We start from the raw sequence: 13035 nt of genomic DNA on the forward strand, positions 1-13035 counted from the left end.
CACAGTATAAATATATCAAACATGTTTCACCAAAATACAATTCTTGGATAATTCCAGTGTGTGTGTGTGTGTGTGTGTGTGTGTGTGTGTGTGTTTGCGTGCGTGTGTGCACTCACATGTGTGAGTATTTCTTCAGGATAAAGCCCTAGAAGTAAAATTGCTGGATTAAAAATGTATATGTATTTATAAGCAAAGAAAATGTACCCGACATTTTAGTCATCAGGGAACTGCAAATTAAAACCACAGTGAGATACTTACAACTACTAAAATGTATCAAAAATATTGTAAACTTCCAACACCAGTTGTCGGCAAGCACATGGGACAATTGGAACTCTACAAACTCCTCACAGAAGTGTAAACTATAATAACCACTTTGGAAAACTAGCAATCTCTACTAAAGACTGTGTGCCTTGGTCAGTGTTTCTCATCCCATGGTTATAAAAAATATTCACCTCCATGTTCTTCTTGCTTTTTGATGGTTTCACTTCTTACATTTAATCCTTAATCTGTATTGACTGTAAGTGTGAGGTAAGAATCTCCATCTTATTTCATTTTCTGCAAATGGTTAGACTTGCTCCAACTGTATTTATCGAACAATCATTTCTTTTATTTTAAGTCTTATTTTATTTATTTTGGGAGAGAGGGAGCAGGGCAGGGGCAGAAAGAGAGAAGGAGAGAGACAATCCCAAGCAGGTTCCGTGCTGTCAGTGCAGAGCCGATCAAAGCGTTTGAACTCATGAACTGCGAGATCATGACCTGAGCTGAAATCAAGAGTCGGACACTTAACCAACTGAGCCACCCAGGCATGCTGAACAATCGTTTCTAACTGCAAATCAGTTTACTGATTGAAAACAAAGTCATGATATTTTAAATTCTTATATCTACTTGAAACCACTCGTAAACTTTTTTTTTTTTTTTTTTTTTCATTTACCTGCCTCTTCCGTTTTGGTATCTTAACTTATTGTCTTCAGGGGAAATTGTCATTTTTCTTTCTCCATATTGTTCTTCACGTTTCATATTTTTCTTTTCTAGTAGAACTCTAGCGTCCTTTTTTGGTGGTCAAATGTGGTTTTTGGGATTTAATTTGAGCTTGGGTTAAACTTTGAGATAAACTTGAGGAAAACCAACACCTTTGTAACATTGAGTCTTCCGATTCAGGGCAATGCGTGTCTCTCATTGAGTCAAGTCTTCCTTTATGTCTACTGGAATTTCCCTTGAGACTGACTTGACTGTGGATTTCTTGAGGACAGAGCCTATGTTTTTAGTCATTTCAGACCTCCACCAGGTCATAGGGCCCAGTCATAGCAGGTGAATTCAGTGTTGGTTAATTGGATGAAGGAAGAGCCTCTCTGAGCTCTCAAATTACCCCCTTTTAAAAATAATCCACATGCTGTCTCTAACAGAGTGCCTCTGCTTTAAGAATTTTCAGATCTTAGGGGATGTGAAGGTGAAGACAAGGATAAAAATTTTCCTTGATTTAAGTATGTAAAATAATGCTGCTACCAGGAGTAAAAATGAAATAACTAGGGTCCTAAGTAAAATTTGAAGAATTAAACTTTTTTTGACAAATTAATTTTTTTAAAGGAAGCTCTACATCCAACATGGGCTTGAACTCACAACCTCAAGATCAAAAATCATATCTGCACTGACTGAGCCAGCCAGGTACCACAAGAATTGATGTTTATAAGCACATGAGTCCTTGATTTTGCCCTTCAAGGAGCAGCTACATCTATGGCTAATACTTTTTGTTTTATTCATGAACACAATGCTAGCTCGAGAGAGATTGTTGCAGGAGATGAGATCAGTTATTGGGTGGAAACGTGTGTTTAGAAATGTTGATGATATTTCAGGGAAATCTCCACTGACCCAGCTTTGAACCAAATCCATGTGTGATGCAAATAGGTGTGGCCTAGTGAAGAGATGCTAATCTGAATTATTTAACCTCTTCTGTAATAAATATTTCATGGAGTAATTTTATGTTTTTTTTCAAGCCACATTTCAACTTGTATGACTAAAGACAGCCAGTTTATGACACAGGATACAAACTTAGGTATGTGAAAACATAAACTTCCCTATAATCGGACTTAATTTCTATCTAAAGCCTTCATCCTGCTTTGGTCTGAAAACTTAATCTTAGTTAATTTGGGCTGAACTGTCAATTCTGGATGTTCTCAGCTGATCTGGCGTTTCCCACTTCTTCCCAGGGTTGTATGCAGGCTCCAGGGGAAGATAATCTTAAAGTATGTCAAGAGGTGGCCATGGGACAGGGGGTGGCTCTATCCTGGACTTCGCAGCTGTGTGCTCTCCTTCCTACTTACAAGACCCCTCAAATCCCTTGACCCTCTTTCTTAGCTCTTCAGATCCTTCTTGATGGTATGTGTCTTAGTCCATTCAGTCTACTGTAACAAACTTATAATCAACAGAAATTCACTTCTCACAGTTCTGGGGGTGGAAAGTTCAAGATTAAGTCACCAGCAGATTTGATGTCGGATGACAGCCTGCTTCCTGGTTCCTGGATTCAGAGAGTCTTCTTGCAGGGTCCTCACACAGTGGGCAGGGCGAGGGATTTCTCCGTGGTGTCTTTTATAAGGGCCCTAATCTCATTCATGAAGGCTCCGCCCTTATGATCCAATCACCTCCCAAAGACACCCACCTCCTCCTACCATCACAGCCGGGATTAGGAGTTCACATATGAATTTGACAAACGTTCAGTCCATCGCAGCATGAAAAATATCTTGCTCTTCTCCCCTGCCCCTCTGGGCTACCTCAGGCCTCTCTTCCCACACGGCCCACCCAACTGTCTATTCTATCACCCCTTTGACGGTGCGCGGAGAGGTCTTTGAAATGTGCTCCTTTCCAGAGCTACAAATAGGGGTGAGACACAAGTCCCCTTTACTCTGATTCCCCACATCAATGCCGTGGACTGTGGGGTCCTAACATTCCTCTACACGCATTCACGCGGTGGGGGTAGGGAGCAGGGTGCGACACGCCATTCCTTGCTCTCCAGAGACTCTCTTCCCAACCAAAGGATCTTCAGTCAAGAGAGGCTGGGGAGGAGGGCCTGCAAAGGTGGTAAGAAGAAGCCCCCGGAGCAGCCCAAGGAGCAGAGGCATTCAAACAGAAACAGGGGGCTGAAAATGCGGGAAATCCATTTTCCTAAACATTTAGTGATTTATACTCAGAAATATTGTACCTAATTTTCCTGACAAAAAAATCAGAATTTGTAACGCACACTCATTTCCTTAAAAAAGAACCCTGTTTTGGGGTGCCTGGGTGGCTCAGTTGGTTAAGCATCCAGCTTCAGCTCAGGTCAGGATCTCACGGTCTGTGAGTTCGAGCCCCGCATTGGGTTCTGCTGACAGCTCAGAGCCTGGAGCCTGTTTCGGATTCTGTGCCTCCCTCTCTCTCTGCTCCTCCCCTGCTCATGCTCTGTCTCTCTCTGTCTCAAAAATAAATAAAATAAAAACATTAAAAAAAAAAGAACTCTGTTTTCAAAGCATGATGCAAGAATAAAAATACATGACATTTTTTATTAGGAAATCCTTGGTGATCTGCTGATAGGACTATGGAAAAATTCATATCACCAGTTTTATAGTAATAGCTCTATTAAAAAGATGTACCAGTTCTTGCAAGATCTTTCTCCTTTACATTTCTCTTTCAGCTTGTACATCTAGAACTTCTCCAGCTCACTAGTAAGTAGCCTTCATTTCATGAGATGTCTGTTGAGTTCTCAACATGAGGTAGCTTCCAGCTGAGTATATCAGCCAACTTTTGCTCTGTAACAAATTATCCCCAAATTTAGTAGCTTAAAACAACAAAAACATGTTTATCATCTCCCAGTTCCTGTAGGCCAGGACTCTGGGCATGGCTTTGCTGGTTTCTCTGGCTCAGGGTCTCTTAGAAGACTGCAGTCAAGGTTTCTGGTGGGACTGTAGTCACTTCAATGTTCAACTGGGGGCAGATGTGTTTCCAAACTCACTCGTGGTTATTGGCTGACCTTAGGTCCTTTTGGCTGTTGGCCAGACACATCAGTTTCTTGCTATGTGGACCTCTCCACTGGACAGCTAACAAAATGGCAGCTTGCTTCCCTCAAACAAAAGGCTCCAAACATGAGAGAGAGAGAGAGAGAGAGAGAGAGAGAGAGATGAAAGGTACAGTCTTTTGTAACCTAATCAGCTTTTGCCATACCCTATTTGTTAGAACAGTCACTAGGTCCAGTCCATGCTCAAGGGAAGAAGATTACTATAGACATGACTACTGGGAGTCATTTTAGCAGCTGACTATCATTCTGGGCCATTTTATTCTTGTTGTCCATTACTGTTCTTACCATCCTGCCCTTTTAAGATGGATTAGGCCGTGTGGTATGGCCAGTCATAACCAGACCTGATAGCTCATACTTTAAGCACAGCCTGCATTCTTCCACTAATACAACAATGTGCGTAAAAACAAAAAACAAATAAACAAAAAGAATATGTAACAGAGGTGGCGGGGGAGGCCTTTACAGCAATCTTATTGATTGGCTTTGTTCCAGTGTTTAGACTCCCAGATGAACAATGTGTAACATTTAGGAGCACCTGGGTGGCTCGGTCAGTTAAGCATCTGACTTCGACTCAGGCTGTGATCTTGTGGTTTGTGAGTTTGAGTCCGTGTTGGGCTCTGTGCTTACAGCTCAGAGCCTGGAGCCTGCTTCAGATTCTGTCTCCCTCTCTCTCTGCCTCTCCTCTGCTCACATGTGTTTGAGCTCTCTCTCTCTCAAAAACAAATAAACATTTTTTTAGTGCTTATTTATTTTTGAGAGAGAGAGAGAGAGACAGACAGTGTGCAAGTGGGGGGAGGGGCAGAGAGAAAAGGAGACACAGAATCCGAAGCAGGCTCCAGGCTCTGAGTTGTCAGCACAGGGCTCGAACTCATGAACTGTGAGATCATGACCTGAGCGAAGTTGAGCCTTAACCGACTGACACACCCAGGCACCGCCAAAACAAATAAACATTAAAAAAAAGTAACAATCTGTAACATTTAGAGGCATGATGCGCCCTTCCCCTAGAATGTGCCTATGTCCTCTCCAATATATCCTTGAAAGGGCTTTGCCCTACCCATGCTCCACTGAATGTCAGGGAGTTAGAGTAATTATGCAGGAAATGACTCCAGTTTTCTAGTCCGCATCAGGGTCTAGGAAATGCAGCTGAATAGAGGGACATTGCCACGGGACTGTCAGTCTTGCTGTACTTTTAGGACTTCGTTCTGAAAAAACATCTGAGCTTAGGGGCACAAGCTCAGATGTGGGGAGGCCTTAGGGAGGATGGGTGATTTGGGCAGAGGAGAAGAAAGGCAACGGACAAGGAAGGTGCCGAAGATGGCAGTCTGCCAACCCCCTGAGGGAGCTTAGCAAGTCGTGCCACCCCTCCGGGCTTGAGTCCATCCTTTGTAGAATGACGGGACTGAAACAGATAATCTTTACAGTTTATGGGTTAATAAGTAATAGAATTTATGAACTAGCTGGCAAAGAATGAGTTATCTGTTTGAAAGAGAAAGGGATAAGTCAGTGCTGATTTACTAAGAAGTTACAGAAAATAATTTATGCACTTAAAAATCACATAATTTTTTCTGATCTTAACAAAATTTCATGTTGTGAAGACTATTGTTTTACAGATACAGAGCTCCTTTCCTTCTAGAAACAAACCCTTGCTTTTCTGTTCTTCAATCCTTATACACACACACACACACACACACACACCATCCACATAATTACCACCCAAGCCACCATGTAGTGCACCATGATTCTGTCTGTCTGCAGATGACTGGTCCAGGGTGATGTGCTTATCCAAGTGGGGACAATGTTAGTCCTTACCTGGAGATTTACATCTGGAAACAGGTGATGTCCAGCCGTTCTTAAGAATTTCAGGACTGGGGGGTGGGGTGCCTGGGTGGCTCAGTCAGTTGAGCATTCAGCTTTGGCTCAGGTCATGATCTTGAGGTCCGTGGGTTGGAGCCCCACATCAGGCTTTGCGCTGATAGCTCAGAGCCTGGAGCCTACTTTGGATTCTGTGTTTCCTTCTCTCTCTGTTCCTCCCCTGCTCGTGCTCTGTCTCTCTGTGTCTCTCAAAAATGAATAAAGGTTTAGAAAATAAATAAATAAATAGATAAATAAATAATTAAATAAATAAAAGAATTTCAGGACTAGGGCCCCTGGGTGGCTCAGCCAGCTAAGCATCCAACACCTGGTTTCAGCTCAGGTCATGATCTCACAATTCCTGAGTTTAAGCCCCGTGTCACACTCCATGCTGACAGTGAGGAGCCTGCTTGGGATTCTCTGTCTCCTTTCTCTGCCCCTTCCTCACTCGTACACTCACACTCTCTCTCAAAATAAGTAAATAAACTTAAAAAAATTTTTTTCAGGACTATAGGGGCACCTAGCTGGCTCAGTCGGTAGAGCAGGCAACTTGTGGTCTTGGGGTCATGAGTTTGATCCCCAACTTGGGTGTAGAGATTACTTTAAAAAATAAAACGTTAATAAAAAGAACTTCAGGACTCTAAACTGTGAAGTCAGGGGCTTTCAGGAAGCACATTTTCTCTCACTTGGGCCAGAGAAAATTGGTCTGGGAGAAGGTGGGGAGAAACAAAGCAGACATACCGAGAAAAGCCAGTGAACTGAAGAACACAGGCAGCATTTGCATTTCTGGTTCCAGTAATTGCTAAGGCCTGGCTCTTTTCTTGTCACTGAGTTTCTGAGATAGAACAGGATCCTCACAATAATTTCCCTATGTTGGTTAAAGCACATGTGATTTTCGTCTCTGTCCCTTGCAACCAAAAGGGGGAAAACACCAACTCACAAGTTTTAGAAACATAGAACCTTATAGAAACAAATGTCAATTTTTTTGATTATAAAGAAAACAAAGAATGACCAATAATTCTACCACTTTGAGATAACTTCTTCTAACATTTTGGAATATTTTTCCTGTCACTTTTCTATGCATTTATAAAAAAATTTTTTTTACCATTTATTCATTTTTGAGAGAGAGAGAGAGAGACAGAGAGAGAGACAGAGAGAGAAGAGAGAGTGGGGGAGGGGCAGAGAGAGAGGGAGATACAGAATTCGAAACAGGCTCCAGGCTCTGAACTGTCAGCACAGAGCCTGATGTGGAGTTTGAACTCATGAACCATGATATCATGACCTGAGCTGAAGTTGGACACTCAACTAACTGAGCCACCTAGAAGCCCTTCTATGCATTTATTTAAATGAAATTAGAATTTTGACAGGATTTTAAAATTCATGCTTTTTCACTTAATGATCACACTGAGAACAGTCTCTTGTGTCAATATATTCTTCAAAAACATTTTTATGGTTCTAGGATAATTCATGTTTATGATATTTTAATAAATGTATCCTATGAGTGCAAAGAATAATTGGGTTTGATTTGATCCATGAGAACAAGATCCACGATGTAATCAACAGGAAAGAAGAAAGCTGGTTAGTATAAAGAGGTGATTTACTGATTTCTGCTAAATAGTAGAAAGAATAAATAGGATAAAAAGAATAAAAAAGAATGAAGTATTTGCATAAAGTCATTTCTTTAGAAAACTGATCATCAGTAAGTGTCATGATTTCTTCCCTCTTCACTATTTACCCAAAAACAAGGAAATAGTTCTAGAAAGAAAAGGAATAGTCAACATTTACTGAGCACTTACAATTTGACAGGCATTATGCTATGCACCTTAAGTGGACTACTGAGTGTGTGTGTGTGTGTGTGTGTGTGTGTGTGTGTTAAAAACACAACAGGAGTTCTACTCTCCTAATACATTTTTGAGTGTACAATTCAGTATTGTAGACTCTAGGTACAACGTTGTATGGCAGGTCTCTAGAACTTATTCATCTTATTTAACTGAAACCCCATACCCATTGATTAGTAACACTCCATTTCTCCTTTCCCCCAGCCCCTGACAAACACCATTCCACTCTTTGATTCTGTGAATTTGACTATTCTAAGTACATCATATAAGAGGAGTCATGAAGTATTGATCTTTCTGTGACTGATTTGTTTCACTTAGCATAATGTCCTCAAGGCTCATCCCTGTTGTATATTGCAGAATTGCCTTTTTTATGTCTGCATGGTATTCCACTGTATGTACATACCACTTTTTTTCCCCACTCATCTGTCAATAGACATTTCGGTTGTTTCCACATCTTAGCCATTAGGAATAATACTGTAATGAACATGGGGATGCTAATATCACCTCAAGATCATGACTTCAATTCTTTTGGATAAATACCCAGAAGTTGGATTGTTGGATCATATAATAGTTCTATTTTCATTTTTTTGAGCCAACGCCATACTATTTTCCATTGTAGCTGTATCAATTTTCATTCCCAACAGTGTGCAAAGATTCCAATTTCACCACATCCTTGCTAACACTCAATGTCTTTTTTTTTTTAATAATTAGTATGAGGTATGAGGTGATATCTCTTTGTGATTTTGATTTGCATTTCCTCGATGATTCGTGATGCTAAGCACCTTTTCATATACCTATTGGCCATTTGTGGGTCTTTGGAGAAATGTTCACTCAAATCCTTAGTCCATTTTTTAACTGAGTTATTATTTTTTTGCTATTGAGTTGTCATGAGCTACTTTTTAAAATAGTCAAATATGGGGCTCATGGCTGGCTAAGTCAGTAAAATATGTGACTCATGATTTCAGCGTCATGAATTCAAGCCCATGTGAGGTGTAGAGATTACTTAAATAAATAAAAACTAAAAATATAGTCAAATATTTATATGTGACATCTAATTAACAAGAAAATATTTCAAATTCTTCTCTTGATACTAACTGCAAGAGAAAAGGGACATCAGTACAATCTTAGAAGGGTTTCAGAATAAAAGATTTATAATAAAACTGGTATTAAGTTAATATAGAAGTCATAGTGGAAGTCTCAAGGTGAAAGCCTGGGCCTGATTAAATTGCTTACCATGAGACTGAAACTGACTAGGGTCCTTGGGCTCTCCAAGCAATACAGGCCAAATAGAAGTTTCAGGCAAGATTTTTACTTGGGGTTATGCTCAAACACAAGGTAGACAGCACAAAGGAAACAGTCCTTCATGCTGGTTTTTCCAGAAAAGTTTTTACAGAGACTGAGGCGGGAAAGGAGTGACATCTAAGCACGTAAGGGCGAGGAGAGATACAGGAAGTTGGAACGCAGGTGCGGTGGACAGACCATGCTTCTTCATGCATTGTGTGTCTCATTAGCATGTTAAATCTCCCCCCACCCCGGGCGTGGTTTTTATTATTATAATGAAGTAAAGAGTCGGTGAAAGGTCAGCACTGGGGCCCACCTTGGCACAGACTAGTTTGGTTTGGTCTTCACCAGTCTTTGGAGTTGAGTCTCTCTTTTGGTAGCATCCTACTTCCGCATTCCTGTGAGGCCTGCTACTCCAGAGGCATAGGGTTGCAGCTATCAAGGAATGCTGGGTTTCAGGCTAGGGCTGCAGGGACCTGAGTCCAGTCCCTGCTCTGTCTCAAGACCAGCTTTACCTACCTGAAAATTAAGTGCTGAACAGTGTGGTCATAACTTCTGTCCTTGGTTCCTTTCTCAGACTTCTAATCATTGCTTTTATCATGTGGAGGCCAGCATGGCCTGGTCACGGAGGGCCTTGCTCAGGGTTAGGATTTGATTCTTCATCCTAAGGCAATGAGAAAATCTTAGATAATTGTGCGGAAGGAAGTGACCTGATCCAGTTGACATTTTAGAAGGACTCTGACTGCAGAGTTGGGACCAGACTAGGGAGAAACTTGTGGAAAAATGAGATCAGAGACACTGACAGGGGAGTCTAGGGGACTGCCTATGCAGGTTAAGGCCAGGGTGACAACAGTGAGGGTGGAGAGAAGCAGAAGGACTCAGCAGACATGTAGTAGGTAGACTCAAAAGGCCTTGGGGGTTAATTAGGGTCAGAGAGTAAGGGGGAAAACAAGACATCTAGAACAACTCTCAGATTTCTAGTTTGGACAACTGAGCGAATGGTAGTAATTTTGAAGACAGAATTCTGAAGGAGAAGCAAGTTTGGAGGGAATAAAATAACTTTAATTTTGGACATGTTGAATTTTCAGTACCTTGTAAACATTCCAATCTTGACAAATGGATCAAAGCAGGAGATAAAGATTGGGAGATCTTTAGGGATGCCTGGCTGGCTCAGTTGGTGGCGCATTTGACTCTTGATCTCAGGATTGGAGGCTCAAATCCCTCATTGGGTGTAGAGATTACTTAAAAATAAAATCTTAAAAAAAAAAAAAGATTTGGAGATCTTTGCATATAGGCAGAAGATAAGGATTTGGGGGTCTCTTGTGTTCGCAAGGTCATTAAATCCACAGAAATAAATATCACTCAGGAAGAGAGTTAAGAGTGAAAAGAGAAACCTAAGGAGGACAGAAGAAAGAATGTCTGTCAAGAAGCCTAAGAAGGAGCAGCCAGAGGGGAAGAAAACTAGGGAAGCATAATATCATGGAGCCTAAGAGAAGAGACTACTTCAAGAAGGAGGGAACGGCCCTTAGCATTGATCACTGAAGGAGTCAATAAGGTCATTGACGGTCGCCTTCCCCATGTCCATTCTTTCCTTAGTCTTGGCTTGGCATGCTCAGTCCTGACAGACAAGATGAGAAATGAAAAGTGTTTGGTGGCATGGAGCTCACTGGGGCCCTGGGATAAGGGACTCAGAAGTTCTGGAGTGGATTAGGAGTGAGTGTAAGGTGGGACAAGGAAGACCTAAATGAAGATGATAGTGTCAAGAAGTCTGGCTGGCTGGTGGAGGGCAGGGCATGGAGGTAGGGAACACAGATTGAGGGAAAAAATCAGATCAAGGCATGGTTTTGTTTTGAGATAAGCGAGAACATTAAATTACAAGGCAGGGCCAGTAGAGACTGAAGGACCAGGGAGACAGAAGCCAATAGAAAGCAAAGGATCCTGAGCAGATAACAGGTGATGGCAGCCAAGGCACAGGTGTAGGGACTCCATACAAATGGAAGAAGGCCATATCTTCCACTGTAATAGGAAGGACAGAGAAGGGAAATAGTGGGATAAAGGCAATGGGAAGCCAAGGGTGACAAGGAGTATGAACCAGGAGCCATAGGCTCCCTGAACAATGTTGAATAAGACCCACAGAGCTACGAAGAATTTTCTTTCCTATCTTATCTATTAATAAAACTGCCCATTTAATCTCCAGTGATGGCTTTGTTCACAAATATCAAAGACAATCCTTTATAATAATATAAAAAATCTGAGGCTAAATAATCTAAACATATCTCCTCCTGAATTAGCTTTAAACAATTTTTTTAATGTTTTTATTTATTTTTGAGACAGAGAGAGACAGAGCATGAGCAGGGGAGGGGCAGAGAGAGAGGGAGACACAGAATCCAAAGCAGGCTCCAGGATCTGAGCTGTCAGCACAGAGCCTGATGCAGGGCTCGAACTCACAGACCGTGAGACCATGACCTGAGCAGAAGTCGGATGCTTAACCGACTGAGCCACCCAGGCGCCCCCTGAATTAGCTTTTTAAACATGATTTACTGGGTCAAAAGTAAATAGTAGGGTTAAAAATGCCTAGGCACATCATTTCAGTATCCTATAGAACGCCTCTAGTTAAAATAGTCTCAACTACCCCATCCAGAATGAAAAGAGAAGCTTCAGAAAGAAACTGGACATGGATATCCACTTGGAATAGAATGAAGTTGGACCTTTACCTCACACCATATATAAAAATTAACTCAAAAGGATGAAAGGTCTAAATTATAAGAACTAAAACAGTAAACTCTTATAAGAAAACATAGGGGTAAATCTTTGTGACCTTGGATTTGGCAATGGAACTTATAACTAGGATATATAAAGAACTCTTAACTCAAAAAGACCATAAAATTAAAAAATGAACAAAGGATCTAAATAGACATTTCTCCAGCTACAAGGAAGACAGACGAATAACCGACAAGCCCATGAAAAGATGTTCAACACCATCAGTCAATCATCAGGAAGATGCAAATGAAAAAGAAAATGAATACCATCTCATACCCACTGGGATGGCTAGAGTCAAAAGTCAGATAATAACCAGTGCTGGCGAGATGTGGAGAAATTGGAGCCCTCATACATCGCTGCTGGGAATATAAAATGGTGCGGCCACTTTGGAAAAGTCTGGCAGTTCCTGAAGATGCTAAACAAAGAGTTCCTATTTGACCCAGACATTCCACTCCTAGATTCATACCCAAGAGCAAGGAGAACACACATGCACACAAAAACTTGCACACAAATGTTGGCAATAGCATTATTCGTGATAACTAAAAGGCAGAAATAACCCAATTGTCTAGACTGATAAATGGATAAGCCAAATGTGGTATATCCATGTAAGAGGTTATTAGGCCATACAAAGGAATGAAGTCTTGATACAAGCTACCATGTGAATAAATCTTGAACACACTATGCTAAGTGGAAGAAGTTGATCACAGCAGACCATTTATGTGATTCCATTTATATGAAATGTCCAGATTAAACAAATAGAGACAGATTCATTAGTGGTTGCCTAAGGCTTGGGGAGGAGGGGGCGTTGAGGAGTGATAGCTAAAAAGGCTTCTTTTTGAGGTGATGAAAATGTTCTATAATTCTGTGGTAATGGCTGTGCAACTGTGAATATATTAAGAACTACTGTATACCTTAAGTGGGTGAATTGTTATAGTACGTGAATTATATCTCAATAAAGCTGTTACCAAAAAAAAAAAAAAAAAAGAAAAGAAAAGAAAGAAACTTGCAGTTGTAGGGAGGCTTTCTTCTACTCAGCCTGCTCCCTCTGCAAGTCACAAACATCCTCAACCACCTGGTCTAAGTAGAGGACTAGCCCAAAATGTGGGTCCCTGGGATACGGCCACAGAACTGTATCTGGGAACCCAGCAGCCACAGAATCATGCTGGAATTCATGTGTCTTAAGCTGCCTTTTGTCTTGACAACTTGGCTCCTTTCTGCCCTGAGTCGGTCCAGGATAAGTTCTCCTTGTGCCTGCAACACACTGAG

Source organism: Herpailurus yagouaroundi, unplaced genomic scaffold (assembly GCF_014898765.1).
Source record: "Herpailurus yagouaroundi ecotype Mexico unplaced genomic scaffold, PumYag 29, whole genome shotgun sequence".
Taxonomy (NCBI): domain Eukaryota; kingdom Metazoa; phylum Chordata; class Mammalia; order Carnivora; family Felidae; genus Herpailurus; species Herpailurus yagouaroundi.